A 16,628-nucleotide genomic window follows, 5' to 3' on the forward strand; every position below is an offset into this window, starting at 1 on the left:
TATTTAGGTACCTGTATTTTACAGTACTTTATTTGTACTTGAAATTTAGGTACTACAGATTTTTGGTTACTACCGTTAAATTTTCAGCATTTTGAGAGTTTTTCTATTTCAAATCTCGTAAACTAACCCTAACCCTAACCCTTTTCTCTTATAATTTTCAAACATGGAATATTGTATAATTTATGTACCAAAAGTTAGTGCAAATCAAGTACTGTAAAATACAAGTACCTAAATATTACAATAATTTTAAAGTAAAGAGATAGTACTAACTATTAAAAGTAAATTTCCAGTACTACATATGTTAGTACAGAAATAGTACCTATGCAAAAGTAGCTGTGTAGCATTTCCTTTCTCACTTTCCAGACACTCAGAATGCAACTATGTTTTGATGTGTTCTGGATAACGGTAATTGATGATTGTAAAGAGACACATGTTTGATATTAAACAATCGTGTATGCTATAATTATTCAGTATTAACTGATTTAGATGAAAAGTAGTCAATTCTTGATGGATATATGCTCAGTAGGTCTTTACGTAACTACAAGGATTTCGTAACTAGCAGTCAAACTTCAAAGAGAATAACATGCATGCCATAAATAATTGGATGTACATTTTGGACATTTCTATACATGTACTTTTCATGAAAGAACTGTTAGTTATTGTATAAAAGAACAAACACATAAACTACTCCTCTTTCAGAAGCACATGATTTGAACGCTCTTGTTTGGAAGGTGTACATGTATGTATAGATACACTTTCTCTTCTGTTCTGAATGAAGTCGTGAAAGCCAATGAAGGGAGAGTTATATGCTCTCTGTTTGTAAAGGAATCAATCATTTCAACAACTCTGATAAGGGTCAACAAGGGGATTATTGCAGGGTCAGACCTTGTCTCATTCCAACATACGGGTATCTTCATTTTGAGCACCAATCGAAGTCCTATATTGCAGTCTATATCGATTTTCCAATTTACCTATTGAATAAACTAGTTATCTGTTCTAGTCATGAATATGCATGAACGTATTACACTAGATTAAGTTTCCATTAATCTAAAGTAGCTGATGCATTATCATAAATTCAAAGAAAAGTTTTACCGTACTAAAAATGATTGACTGAAAACTCATTAGTTGTTAGAGCACATTAAAACGACAAAAACTCATGTATGTAGCGTTTCGAATGATTTTAACGTGTATGGTTGATGGTTGTCCCATTTACAATACCACATCTTTTCATCTTTTATAAGGTGTAATGAAAATGCTGTTTTGGCTTTGTGGTGTAATTATGTACGGTTTTAAATTTCAGTTCGTTTTGTAAAATAAAGATGTTTTGAAATCTGAAATTCTCTCAAAAACGTTACATTGTGGCTGATTTTGATTGGTGTAAATGCTCCACGAGTGTAGAGTCAAGTAGAAGCGTTAAATAGGTGGGGTGAGTTGGAGGGGTCACAGTTCAAGGACTATATTAATCAGCTACTAGATAATTTTAATGTTATTTTTAGTCAAAGTGCTGCATAAAATACTTCTGCCTCTAGCTTGTTTATACTGTGCCTATTCGCCTGGTTGGTAATGATGAATTATAGGTAATTGCATTGTTTCCGGTGTACTGCAGAATGAAAACAACGTCCCGCCATTGGTTGAATTTTCTTATTTTATTAAGGATGTCGTTAACAAATAGCAGAATGTTGGTGTACGTATCTCAAAATATTATCTAAAAAGATAATATAGTTATTTCCCACGTATTAACCAATCAACATCTGACATTTTAACATGAAGTATAATACTCTGATATATCGAATATTTGTACAATTAACCATGAGTAATAGATCAAATTGACATGTCTTCATGCTGAAACTTTTACCAAGATTTAGTTTGAAAAAGGTTTATTAACATATTTAACTCATTTACAGTGAGAAACATGCAAATACTGCTCGTTTCAGTAATTCCCTTATCGACATTTGAATGTTTTTTTTATAACGACCCCGTATGTGAACATAAAATCAAGGTCATAAAGTCTTTCAAACTCTTGTAAGTGCTTGTAGCATTTGCAACTTTAGAGGACATTAAGTAAAATGTATAATATATCATCTAGTATATGTTTAATCATGCAGAGACTAATTCCAGTATATATGCATTTAAGCTCTTTGAAGTATTTGATCCGTAGAAATCAAATGAAATTAACGGACTATTAGGTACCAGCATTTCTTTTGTCGAACATGAAAGTTTAACCTGTAGATTGATGCAGTTTATTTCGGGAATTTACATTTCGACAACATTAAGATAAGGCAACATCTTGTAAGTAATGTACCAAAAAAGTTAATGGAACTGAAAATTTATATCAGAAACACGTTTTATATTATAACGCAAAATGGTGGAAAAAACAAGCGCGGAAAACACCGTGCAAACAAGTTAATGGAACTGAAAATATTATATCAGAAACACGTTTTAAATAATAACGTAGAAAGGTGGAAAAAAACAAGCGCGGAATCCACCGTGCAAAAAAGTTAATGGAACTGAAAACTTAATATCAGAAACATGTTTTATATAATAACGCAGAATTGTTGGGGATAAACAAGCACAGAATACACCGTAAGGATCCTAATTAGTGCGTGTAGAGATTTCGTAAATTAGATGCCTTCTTTTTAACCTGAATATATATTGTATAGTTAAAACTACTTCGAGATTCGAAAAAGAACGAAAGTGTATCAAATCTACCAGAAACTAAAACCTGATCAGATGCAACAAATAAACTCTCGCTTATCATTAACAGCTAAATGTATGCTGTCTCACAATAAAATGATTTCGTCATTTAGCCCATCGTATCTTTGAGCTATACGTTTAACGTCAAGTCAAGAAAATGTGCATCGTAAATCGTCACGTGGTGTATTTTTTCCCCAATCAATTTCGTGACTTAGCCTTTCGTATCTTTTAGCTTTGGCAACAAAAATGTGTATCGTAAATTGTCACGTGGGGGTACCTCATTCCCAATCTCGAGCCCATCATAAAGTCTTTTAGCTATACTGTTAGCGTCAAGACAAGAAAAATGTGTATCGTAAACCGTCACTTGGGGTACCCGGCGGTCTCATTCCCAAACTCTTTCCTGACCGAGCCCATCATATCTTTAAGCTATACTGTTAGCGTCAAGACAAGAAAGATGTGCGTCACGAAGGGTACCTCATTCCCAATCTCTTTCTTTACTAGCTGCAATATTTATTTGTCAAACATGTGTATCGTAAATCGTCACGTGGGGTACCTCATTCCCTATCTCTTTCTTTACTAACTGCAATATTTATTTGTCAAACATATGTATCGTAAATCGTCACGTGGGGTACCTCATTCCCATCCTCTTTCGATCTTAAATCGTCACGTGGGGTACCTCATTCACAATCTATTTCTTAACTGACTGCAATATTCATTTGTCAAAAATTAAATGTTGATTATCACATCAAAAGAGTTATGCCTTAACCTGCATCGTGACGTCATAATCATCTTACCAATTAACATGCCATATTGTTGAGTATATGAATGATAAGAACCGACGTTACACATAGTGTCTATATAGTATGTGCATCGACTGTATAATTAGATATATAGGAATTATTTTGAGAAGTATGTTCTTAATGAATAAAACCTTTACGACTAATGTAGAAGGATTTCTGGTTGAGAACTATAATCATGCTGATGTTGCTTCACTGAAACCCTAAAATAGTCAATTTGACATTTAGCCATCAGTCAAGTATACTACAGAAAGATTTCGGATCATATAGCTGGTGTTGCTTCACTGAAGACCTACAATAGTCAATTGACCATTTGAATTGGTAATTTTGACTGTCCTTTAGCTGACATTGCTCTCGAAAGGCCTTTTAAAATAGTGAGAACGAAGGGTTTTCATATCCTTGTAATACACCTGCTGTGTATTAAGATTAGATTCAGGCGTGGATCCAGAAATTTTTAAAAGAGTTGGGTCACTGACTGCCTAAGAGGTGGTCCGCTCAAGTCATGCTTCAGTGAATCCCTACTTGATCAATTATAAAAGAAAATCCACCGATGTGGAGGGGACGGGACCTATCCCCTGATAAATCCGTCATTTAGAATGCGTATAGACAGAGACATATATATACATGTGTGCACATGTGAATATGTCTATGGTATAGGTCTACACTTTCAACTAGTCCTTCAAGTCTTTTTTATACGTATTGATGTCATTTATGGTCAAAAGGAATCAGGGTTCTAATTTTTCATACATCCCAGATTTTCAAATATTTGTTGGGTTTTATTTATGCGCTTATAGATCTGTTGAAGGTTATAACCACAGCAATGCAGGGGCACTAAATTCAAATAAAAGTTACTTTCATTATTTTTACGATAAGGATAAACAAACATTTCTGTTTGAATAAAACAAATCTTATCAGAGCAGGAATCTGACATTTTAATGAATACACTGTATAAAGATTGGAATAATACCAATAAATTGAAACAAAGAATTCAAGCTCATAAAAAATAGAAATATTCAATTTACTTCCTGGTGGGGTTGATTTTGTTTATTAGTTTTCTTTGATTGACATTCAGGTGCAATGGGAATGAGTGTACTGCTTTTTGGATTTTTTTTACATGAACTTTTCACTTTTTCAGGTGAAACATTATAATACCGACGAATTTGGCTTCCTAGTGAGGTTTATTTTGTATATAAGTTTTCTCTGATTGACATTCAGATGCAATGAGAATGAGTGTACTGCTTTTTGGATTTTTTTTACATAAACTTTTCACTTTTTCAGGTGAAACATTATAATACCGACGAATTTGGCTTCCTAGTGAGGTTTATTTTGTATATTAGTTTTCCCTGATTGACATTCAGGTGCAATGGAATGCATGCATTGCTTATTGGACCTTTTTTATATAAACTTTTCACTGTTTTGAGGTGAAACAATATAATACCGGTGAATTTGGCTTCCTCGTGGGGGTTGATTTTGTATATTAGTTTTCTCTGATTGACATTCAGGTGCAATGTAAACGCTTTTTGGACCCTTTTGCATGTTGAACTTTTTACTTTTTACAAGACTTAGTGAAACACATTTAATACCGTTGAATTTGGCAACACATTGCAAGGTTACTCATCCGTCATTACAATGTAATAGGTACTAAGTAATTAAAAAAATACATATATTGCAAAAACTGACAAAATGCACTAAAATAAGGATCATGAAACAAGTTTATCAGCGGCAGCTAAATTTTGAAATACAGATGTCTAACAACATTCATAGAAACAATAGAAAAATCTTGTTTATTGCTTGTTTAAATTAATATTGTAGAGTAAGCAGTAGTTCTGTGCATTTTTAAAAGCTCTGCATATTTATGTAATTCCTACGTTACTTCAAGTATAGGGGCCTATGTGGCAGAGTGGTCTTAATGAACTACTGTATACATTGTAACTAGGCGTAGCCAACCAACACCGAAGTTGTAAGTTCGAAAACTTTAAATGGCAGGTGCGTTCTGCTCTAATCTAAGTCCGAGACCACAATTGTCGTCCCTACAAATATAGTCCCTAGTGTTGACAGTGGGTTACTTTCATTAATTTTTATACCCCTTCAAAATTTATTTCTCAATGTTTAAAGCCTCAAATTGCAAGTAGGGGTAGAATTACACTGTAAAAAAATTTGAGTCCAGAATTTTTAAATGAAAGTAATGATTTGGTCCAGCTGAAAAAGATTAAAAATTAGCACTTCGAAAGCTGTCAAAAGATTTAAAGACGCCCTAAACATAAAATCAGTGTCCATATTTTGAGTTAGGGCCGATGAAGTTTTCTATAATTTTGATATAATTTGTCCCAAAAGTAGTACAACACACTGTAAAAATTTCATTGAGAAAGCGCAAATGGGATTTTTTTTTTTAATTTTTATTTATGTTCTATAACAGAAATGCACTACGAAATAGTTGTGGTCTCGGACCATCTTATTTGACGAGGATAGTCAGTTTTCCTGTCGAAGTTTGATGTTTCTCTTCGAGCACTCCAGCTTCCTCCACCAATAAAAACTTCGCGCAATGATATAGAGTAAAACACAAATCTATCATTCATCAATCAAACTATTAAGGTGTAATACCACCAAATCATGATACGTCACATCCGGTTGTATACGAAAGTAGGTCTAGAAAAATATTCCCTTGAATTTGACAGTTGTAGGTAATTAATCCTTCATTTTATTGCAGTAAAAACATTTCTGTGTCATAAACATATGTCTTGGGTATTTCAAAACACCATTATTTTTTATTTAGGATTTCTATAGAAAATTTTGTAATCTTGAGGTTACATGGTGACTAAACCTTGTACACAGATAAATTAAGGGGAGAAATTTGATTGGTTAACTTCCAATGATGGTTATTTTCTTATATGCAATGAAATGTTATGTGAATTTTTTTCTATAGTACTGGACAGGATAAAACTTTACTCATGCCAAGTATTTCTTTATTTGAAACAAAGATAAATTCTGCACATTTTTTTGAAAAGTGCAAATTTAACAAAGACTAATAGGGGGAAATCAATGGTGGTATTACACCTTAAGTAATTCAAAAGGTGGCACTGATATTACTTGATATGTTAATGTACTACGAATCACTTTATACAAAGCATGGAAACTTTATATTCATGAATATGTTTTCTTTTTAATTAAACCGTCATATTGATCAGATGAAATACATTTGCAAGACTGATATGCATAAATCTACTGAAGTGGAGATTCATTCCGAACGGACAGATTTTCCAACATGTCCTACGATAAATTAGTACTATACGAGTGGTTTTATGCATATCAGTAGCGATTTGTGTTCCTTGTTCAAGTTGTTGACATGCATTTGTAAAAGTCGTGTTTACGTTTTAACTAAGTGAAAATTAAGTATTGACTTAAATGTCCTGATAATTAAAACTAAGTGTCGTGTCTATTGCATACAGAACGTTGATATGCTTAAATTACAACTAACTTGAATTCACGATGCAGAATACAAATAGAGATCTCATTACGCGACAACTTCGATGGAAGAACATCAAATGTATTAACAAATAATCTTATATCGTAGTTGTAAAACGATCCTTTTGTAACAATTTTATGGCTGCTATGTTATACGAAGTTTAATTAGCAAATGTGGGTACACAATAGAGACACGCTAAAAAAACCCGTTATAAAACAGAAATGTACTTGTAGATAGAAACGCCATTTACGAGGCCCCTCATGGGGGGGTCCTAGTAATCACATAATCACCATTTTTTTTGACAATATAATCACATAATCATTAAATATTTGCTTATCTTTAGTAATCAAATAATCATAAACTAAAAATACAGTCCTAGGTAATCAAATAATCATGAAATATTTGGCTTAATAATCAAATAATCATTAAAAAAACGGCCAAGTAATCACATAATCAAAAACCCCATGAGGGCCCTCATTTACGCAAACATATTGACAAAGAATCTTAGCTCGTACTGTATAGCCTTTTTTGTACAAAAATTATATTACTGCTATGCTGTCAGAAATTCAATCAGCAAATGTGGGCACATAATTCTTACACGCTCAAATTAATTCTGAGAGAAAGAAAAAAAAACATTTTCGCTCGTGCATAATGTTCAAATATCTTTTTAAAACAAAATGCAAAAAGTTATATGCTGTAGGAAACAACTTACAAACATATTGGGAAAAATAACAATCGGTACCCGGATTTAAGCGTAAAAGAAAATCTTTGTTGTGTAATTTCCATGCAGTGGCGGATCCAGAAATTTTCGTAAGTGGGGGCCCACTGACTGACCTAAGAGGGGGCCCGCTCATGTCACGCTTCAATGATTCCCTATATAAGCAACCAAATTTTTTCCTATAAAGGGGGGCCCGGGCCCCCTGCCCCCCCTAAATCCGCCACTGCCATGATCAACCCAACAATACTGTATAGCTATTATTTATAAGAATTATCTCATACAACACATGCAAGACCAATTTTACTTGGCATCTCCTTTATTTAGTAAAAGCGCTTATTGTATCCTTCCCTTATTCAAGACATTTCGAATTAATTTCTATTTGTAACCCCTCTGTATTCCTGTCACCTCTCTTATTTTCAAAGTCTGATATTCTGGCAAACACCTTTTCGTCTATACCACCATGCACTTATTCCATGTTTTTCCTCTTTTTAGAATTTTATCACGTGACTTTATATCCCACCAATCGTGTTATCCGTCTCATCATCAGTGTTGATGTTTGTTATCCTTTAAAACAATAAATAAGAAAGTTGTTAACTAATTTCAGTAATTAAATTATCCTGTAAGTGCTTCAATAAATTATCAAGAAGATGGTTGCATAATATGGAGGTAATTTGTTTTAATGTTAAGTTTCTGTACAGTTTAATGTATTTCTTGAAATAATGCTATAACGTCTACGCAAAAGCTGATGAAACAACACTAACATTGCTATTAGTCTGTGTATTTATTGAGATAATGGTACAATAGTACGAAAAAGCTGGTGAAATGACACCTATATACAACATAACATTGCTGTACAGTTTAATGTATTTCTTTCTTTCAGTTGTGAGGTTTTCCGCCACGTTTTGAAGACATTCTTTCGTGCACTAAATTTATGACTATGGCTGTTTTCTGCTCTTTGGTCTGGTTGTTGTCTCTTTGACACATTTCCCCGTTTCCATTTTCAATTTTATAAACGTACAAACACATATATACATGTATATATATCCTTTTATTATATAAAAATGTTTTTCTGTTACAAATCATGATGTATTGTTCTGTGTGTACATGTTATGCTGCCCATCAAGGGCCCTTGATTGGAATAATAAAATTCTTATTCTCTTCTTAAAATTCTTATTCTTATATCAACACTTATATATATAAATTGTTTAAATTTGGTTCCTATAGGGCACTAATAGTGCATTTTTATTGAAATAATATTGGTGTTTACTGATATAACTTAAAGCTCTTAAATTCAAGTTTAAAAAAAAATTAAATTACATATGGCGATAATTCGATCGAGTCTCGTTTTTCTTCCGCAGTTCATCAGGTGGTTACAGCTGTGATCTTTTATTCGATTTGCAAACATTGAATAATTTTCCTCAGAAGAGACTAACATTTGTAACCTAAAGGCATATAACTTATACAGAACAAAATTATTGTCATCTATCAAAGGAAACGAAATACAATACAGCTAGAAATGAGAAGTGATGGGGATCTAGATGTGTCAGACCGCGCACATTCACTTCTTTTAATTAAGTAGAGTAGTCCTATACTCTGACAAAAAAATAGTGTTTTTGATGTAAATGCTTACTTAATCTAACCTACAAATTTTGCAGATAAAATAATATCGAATAATAGGTTAAAAAATCATAAAGACAGAGAATAATCGTGTGCTATAATATAAAGAAAAGAGAATAATCGTGTGCTATAATATAATGAAAAGAGAATAATCGTGTGCTATAATATAAAGAAAAGAGAATAAAGGGTAAAGAAATAAAAGATGAGGCAAAAATCGGGTGCTAAAATATAAAGAATATAGAGAGTAATATAGTGCTTAATTATAAAGAATAGAGAAAAATAGGTTTAAAATCTTAGATCAGAGAAAATAATAGAGAAAAAGATATAAAGAATAGAGAAAAAAAGATAGGATGAAATAGAAAAAATAGAAAAAAATAGATTAAAATTATGAACATAAGAAAATAATCGGGTGCTAAAATATGAAGAATAGAGAATAAAAAATTAAAAAATACAAAGAATATTGTGGAGAACCAAAGAGAAAATTGACTTAAAAGAAATAAAGAATAGTTACTTATATATGAAGTATCCCCATCCAGGTCCTCAATTATGGCTTGAGGATTCTAACGCAAAGAATCACTAATAAATAATATTAAACAGGTTTCTTTTCCGAACGTCGCTGTCCTTCGGAGATATCCAATAGTTCTGTCTTTATGTACATCATTATATTTTGACAACTGAGAAAATAATGTAATTTCGAGTTGTTGCTTTGGAAAATATACAATTTTCCCTGAAGATTTGTCGGAAAATTAGTTTTGTGTAAGGAAAAATTGACTAGAATTTAGAGTAGTGGTTTTATCGACAGGGTTATATACAACATAGGTCTGATTGTGTTAAGTCAACAAGTCAACACGAGGACAAAGGCGGAGGTTTTTTTTCAATCAAAGGTTTTGTTTGTGCTGTCAGGGTTAAATGTATAAAGAAAAAAAAAAGCAATTATAAATATATATGAGACTTGCCTACCGTTGACAGTATTTCAAACTCGTATGGATATTTATACAGTAACACAGTTTCTTCGACTTAATAAAGTGACTATAGTCATTTTCGTCTTTGATTACAATATTAATTGTACATAATAAAATTGAGAATGGAAATGGGGAATGTGCCAAAGAGACAACAACCCGACCATAGAAAAAAATAACAGCAGAAGGTCACCAACAGGTCTTCAATGTAGCGAGGAGCATGTAAAATTTACTTAATTGAATTTGATTTATAATGTCAATTGCAATATGTAGCTAAATAAAAATTTTATTTTTTTATTTTATTTTATGAAAATATACATTTCTAAAATGATTGTAGGTGATCTTCGTACAGTATTGTATTGAATTTGTAGCGCCCCACTCGTCAGTTAAAACTTTCACATGATAACAATTTCCTCCAAATTTATGCGATATATTTTGGTGTACAATATTTATCTTTTGCATGGTATAATAGTACGTTATTGTGTATGTCTTTCCCTATCTTCTTAAGTATATATTTCGCCTTGAACATGCATGAAATATTTGCCACTGGACTTTAAGCAACCAACAATAAATCATGTCAATCACATTTTTTGTAAAAGTGCATTACCACAGTAAATAAAGTGTTACAGTTTAAATGAACCAAGTACTTTTGATCCGAAGAGCCGAATACAAATTATTTCCTTAAAGTGTATTAACATATATGTACAACTGTCATGTAGGTAATGCACCGTCATATTTGATCAATTTGTTAAATCCTCAAGTGTCGAAACGTTCATTAAGGTCGTCAGAGTCATCTATTGGTTGTTATGCAGTTCCATATAACAAAAAGAAAACTTTTTCAGATAGAAGCTTTAGTACTATTGGGCCAAAATTGTGGAATGAACTAGGTACAAATGTAAAAAATTCTGAATCTTTGGATACTTTTAAATGTCGGTTGAAAACATTGTATTTCGAAAATTATTTTGAACTTTTCTGACATTTTTTCTTGTGTATCACAGTGTATATTTTCAATTTTTGGTATAGTACATACATATTGTATTTTTGTATAGTATTTTTGTATTGTATATGTCATTTATGTACAACGCCATTGAATACATATTGTATATGTAGAAATAGGCGTTTAATTAAGTTTTCATGTTTCATGTTTCATTATATAATATTGGAAAGGTATTAAAACGTCTGAAAGTATTAGTTTGATTAAGTTCCGGTAAACTTTACACACTTCCGTTTTTAAAGTACAAACTCATCGTTAGAGTATAAATTATGATTCTTACACAAGGGCCTTTAACATATAACTTTGTTTATGATGATGGATACATCACAGTTTTTTTTATTGATTTAAAACTTTGAATAAAACGTTTTACGCATGCAATTTTCAGATAGATGATAAAAATGCACTGTTGGGTAACCGACTATCGACAATGAGATGTCAACCTTGGACTGTAGCCGGACATAATTTGTATTTAGTCTAGCTCTTTACTTTGCTTAAGTGAATAGATCATAACACGGATACAGTCATGTTTGTGTGAGGCATCGGTTTAGGTTCAAGAAGACCCATTGTACATTTATAATTGATATGGAAAATTTACCATATTTGTAGTTTACTATATAGTGTCAGCTTAATTGCATATTTGGACCAAGCTGATGTGTTCAAGCTACATGTGCTAAAATTGTGATATTTTGTTAATTTTTGAATTTTTCGAAAAACTAAGGATTTTCTTATTCCAGGCATAGATTACCTTAGCCGTATTTGGCACAACTTTTTGGAATTTTTGATCCTCAATGCTCTTCAACTTTGTACTTTGGCTTTATAAATATTTCGATTTGAGCGTCACTGATGAGTCTTATGTAGACGAAACGCGCGTCTGGCGTACTAAATTATAATCCTGGTACTTTTGATAACTATTTGATGGATTAAAATCATATAACACAAATTTTACTATCTCGAAAAATAAACTATAATCTGTGTCATCTGGTCAATTGCTCATGTCTCATTGGCAATCATACCACGTTTTTTGTACATCTTCACCGAAATTTACTTAAAATATACACCATAATGACAGACATCTGATATTGCATTCCTTAAACACTGGGTCTTTTTAATTAATATTTAAAAGAAATTGATTTGTTTTTACTGCAAAGAAAGTAATTGAGTTGGTGCGTTTCTTTTATTGTTGAGTATTTTTACTCTTATAGTTTCAGCTTATATTAAATACTATTGGAATTATTTTGACAGCATGACAAACTAATATCTACAATAGTCAATTATATAACACAATAAACTAATTAACGTCTGAAATTCTCTATTAAAATTGTTTATCTTCTTATACTCAAATGGAGGTTATCCAATATATATCGGAGGAGATAGAATTTAAAAGTACATTGAAAGACGTCATATCAACTTAAGTTTCTGACAGGTTAATTTTCTTCTGGTGGTTGTAGCGCCATTCTATTAAACACATAAGCTGTCGGAACAAATAAAATAAATGAACTGTTCTTCACCCTCTTAGCTGATTTGTTTTCTAAAAGAAACTCCGAGTTATTATATATGCCGACTTCATGTAAAAGAAAGTACTTTTCACTTTGTACTTTTTCCAGTTTTCCAGTTTTCAAAATAATTATAGTCAAGAACATTTATTGGATTTTCTGTGTTGAGTCACGCTTATTTAATTCATATACAGTAAATTCGCGTAAAGGTCACGTCTAATTTTAACAACCGAGAATCTGTCACTTCTTAAAGGTTATGTGACATTGTTCTTCGTGACATGCATTTTGAACCTCAACCTAAAGGTCTCTTCTCTAACAAGGTCAGCTTCCATTAGGTTTCACTGTAAGTGTTCCCAACTCTTCATAAAATTTCATATCACGTAATTGTTACACCAAGTACTTTGTTAAGGAGGTTCGCTACTCATATTCAAAATAACATGCTTTTCATAACACAAGTATATATTGATATGGGATTATTAAAGAAAACAAAAGGGCTAACAGAAAATATCGGTCAATGTGCTTGTTTTCGAGATATTAGCCATTAAAATTGTGGCGGGAAAATGTTCTCTCTTGATTTTGCATAGCTTTATCATTGACAAGTTTAGGTGCTAAAACTCTGTTTTAAATAACAAGGATTTTATAAGACTTTTACAAATGGTTTATAATTATACATGTAAATGATTTATAAAAAGAAATATCCACAATTACAATACGATGAAACTATCGCATGGCTTTTTTGTATAATTATATTAAATATTCTCTCCATATCGAATATGTTTTATACCTTCTGTGACTCGTTGCTGATATTTTACAGTATAGTTGCAGATAATCAATGATTGGAAATTAACGTCCCCCTTTTATTGTAACTTCTGTGTTTCATAGTTATTTCCAAAGTGCTACAATGTAACATATGTCTCATTGGAACTCGCATCACATCCTCTTATTAGACGTGGGTCATTTAAAAACGTATCAACCGTATTATATACGTTGTCTTGACGTATACGCATTTGCAGATATACCAAAAGGTATTATGTGATCCCGAGCTTAAGACTATTATACGTTTTCCCTCTGTTCCTCTTGTATCTTTCGCCCCTCCTTTCAAACAATTAAGTAAACTACACTATTAAATAATAGCATTAGAAATTAATCAGTTGCCCATCTGTATTATTGAAAGTATATACAATTAAAGCTCGGGATCACATAATGTTTATTGGTATATCTTCAGATGCGTAAACGTCAACGTATATGATACGGTTGATACATCTTTAAACGACCGACCTCTATATATATTAACAAAGTTTTGCATGCTTTGTCATATAAGCTATTATCATGAATCAATTTTTGCATATTCATTTATTTACAAAAAGAAACCCTTGTATGCCAGCACGTGTTTGGTCCGTTTTGTCCAGTACACAAATCTCGTTGTTATGTACCAAGTCTCGTTTCACCTTTCACATCTAGTCACGTTTTTCACCTATTATCACATTGTCGTTTTTTTAAAGTTATTTCCTCTTTTTAAGGTTAATAGGTTGTTGTTCCTTAAAGCAAGCGCTTTGTTGTTGCAATGTTGTCTTTTTTTGATAGATGATGAGAATTTACAACCACTGGGTCGATGCTACTGTTGGTGTTTCAAATTCACATGACAAAATCATGTTTATAAGCTAATAGACAAAACACTGTCAGCTAATAAGAAGACGCGTTACACATCCGTAAATATCACATTTGTGGTAAATTCACTTTTACAAGAGATATTGAATTATCGGAGCACTAAGTTTCTTTCCCCAGTTACAGATTGACTTAGCCTACTATGTTCAAACTTTTTGCAATTGTCAGTTGTTATGCTATTTAACTTCGTATTTTATTTTGCCTTCTGACTGTTTTGATTCTAGCGTCACTGATGAGGCTGATGTAGACGAAACGCGCGTCTGGTGTACAACATTATAAGACTGGTAGAATGATATGCTAATAAACGCTAAACGAAATATAAAGAGTTACATGTATATCATAGTACAATATTCCGAGTATAAAAGTGCTTGTTATTTGAATCAAAAAGCAACAATTTTCATCATGTTTTAAATTATGTAAATAAAAAAATACCTGCTTCAAATACTGAAACTAAATTATCCATTATTGCAGGTAACATGTCAGTTTACAGTACACTCAGACTATCAGAACATTGTTAATTATTGATCAGTATTTAGCTTTTACAAATCTTGGTTATCAATGTTTTTCAACAGTTTTTTTTCTCATTTCAGATTTTACATTTGAACACTGTGATCCTGTAGCATGATACTGCAATACTGATGACAAGATCAACGATTGTTTATTTGCACAGAAAACTCATGGTGTGTGGATTATAATTGATTTTAATCAGAAATATGGTATTGACAGTTGTTTCCAAACTCATTATACACCGGAGATCAAACAAAATAAATCATTATTCGAGAAACACGAATAAATTCCCAATCAAACTGATTTAATTTTCAAATTAGCGTTTCTCGGAAACAATGGAAATGAGATTTTGATGTATAACTAAGGAAACATATTGAAGTATAATGCAATTGATATTCTACGTCACAGGAGTGATTTAATCAATGTCTTTAAAGCGTTTACATCATCTTAAATAGGACGTCACATTGGGTTCTTAAATGAATCAAACGAACAATCAATCAATAGTTTAATTTACTGGTGCTCTATTTAGACCGGAAGTCACATTGCAGCAAGAATTTTGATTAGAAATGTCAGATATTTTATGATCGGATTAAAAACTATATCATGTATGATAGAATAAATGCAATATGCATTTAATTATGCAGTAATCAGTTTCGATTACAAACAAGAAACTAGGTTTTGCTCATAGGAATATTAGGTATTGCATATCTTCTTCATATGGAACCAGATGGAAATAAGTGACAAGAGTTCTGACAGCCCGGAATAGTATAGTTGTAGAACTGTTCCGGCGATGGATACGGATTTCAGGATATGAAGAAGCAGAACGTTCGAACTTTATCCCTAATTGTGTGCACTTTTACCTACTTACTCATTGGAGCAGCTGTGTTTGATGCGCTGGAATCAGAATACGAAAGCGAATACACAAGAATATACGAAGAAGAAGAGAATTTTTTCAAGGATCATTATAATATAAGTACTAAAGAATATGAAGAATTGCGGATAATTTTATGGAAAGCAATGCCGTACACTAATAATTCTAGACAGTGGAAATTTCCTGGTGCTTTCTATTTTTCATTGACTGTAGTTACAACGATAGGTGAGTATCAGGTTTGCACTATTATGAGTAACAAACTAAATGCTGTCTGGCAGTCACTGAATTTTTATTCAGAAAGACCTCATCTTATTTCTTATGTTATGCTACTCCAAATAACTGTATCCCTTCACATGTGGTAAATGTTGATGAATATAAAACAGGGCCGGATCTATCCATTACCATCAATTTTTAAAAGGGCATAACCAATTAACCCATGATAAGGGATGGGAGGTCATCCGTATGTTCCTATTCAAATGCAATGGTCGACAAAAAAGGGAATTACAACCCTCGAAACACCCCCCCTCCCCCATCCTTTTGTATCCGCCACTGTAAGATACTATCCTTGACCTTGACGTAAAAGACAATTAAGCATTTAAAGTAGAAGCTTTAAACAAATATTGATTGCGTTTTGTTTGGGATAAATGCTTCCCGTACATTTCTAATTTTTTTATATATGTGTCACCTCAGTTCAGGATATTGATGAATCGCACTAAACAAATCCTTTAAATGAATTTTACAATAGCTCTTGATTATTTACCTGATATATGATCATATATGTTTATGTTTACTTTGCTCTTCTCCGTGTTCACAAAGTTGGAGTTTACCTTTTTGGGATGTGTGATAAATG

The 16,628-nt window shown here is 32.1% G+C and overlaps 1 protein-coding gene across 2 annotated transcripts in view; it reads left to right on the top strand.

Annotated features, from left to right (window-relative positions):
- Window positions 1–16,628, top strand: part of LOC139498949 (two pore potassium channel protein sup-9-like) — a 92,462-nt gene that overhangs the window by 35,695 nt on the left and 40,139 nt on the right. For both annotated transcript variants that reach the window (XM_071287540.1, XM_071287541.1), the window contains exon 2: window positions 14,991–16,003. The gene's annotated coding sequence lies outside the window, so the exon portion shown is untranslated. The remainder of the gene's footprint in view (window positions 1–14,990; window positions 16,004–16,628) is intronic.

Source organism: Mytilus edulis, chromosome 12, assembly GCF_963676685.1.
Source record: "Mytilus edulis chromosome 12, xbMytEdul2.2, whole genome shotgun sequence".
Classification (NCBI taxonomy): domain Eukaryota; kingdom Metazoa; phylum Mollusca; class Bivalvia; order Mytilida; family Mytilidae; genus Mytilus; species Mytilus edulis.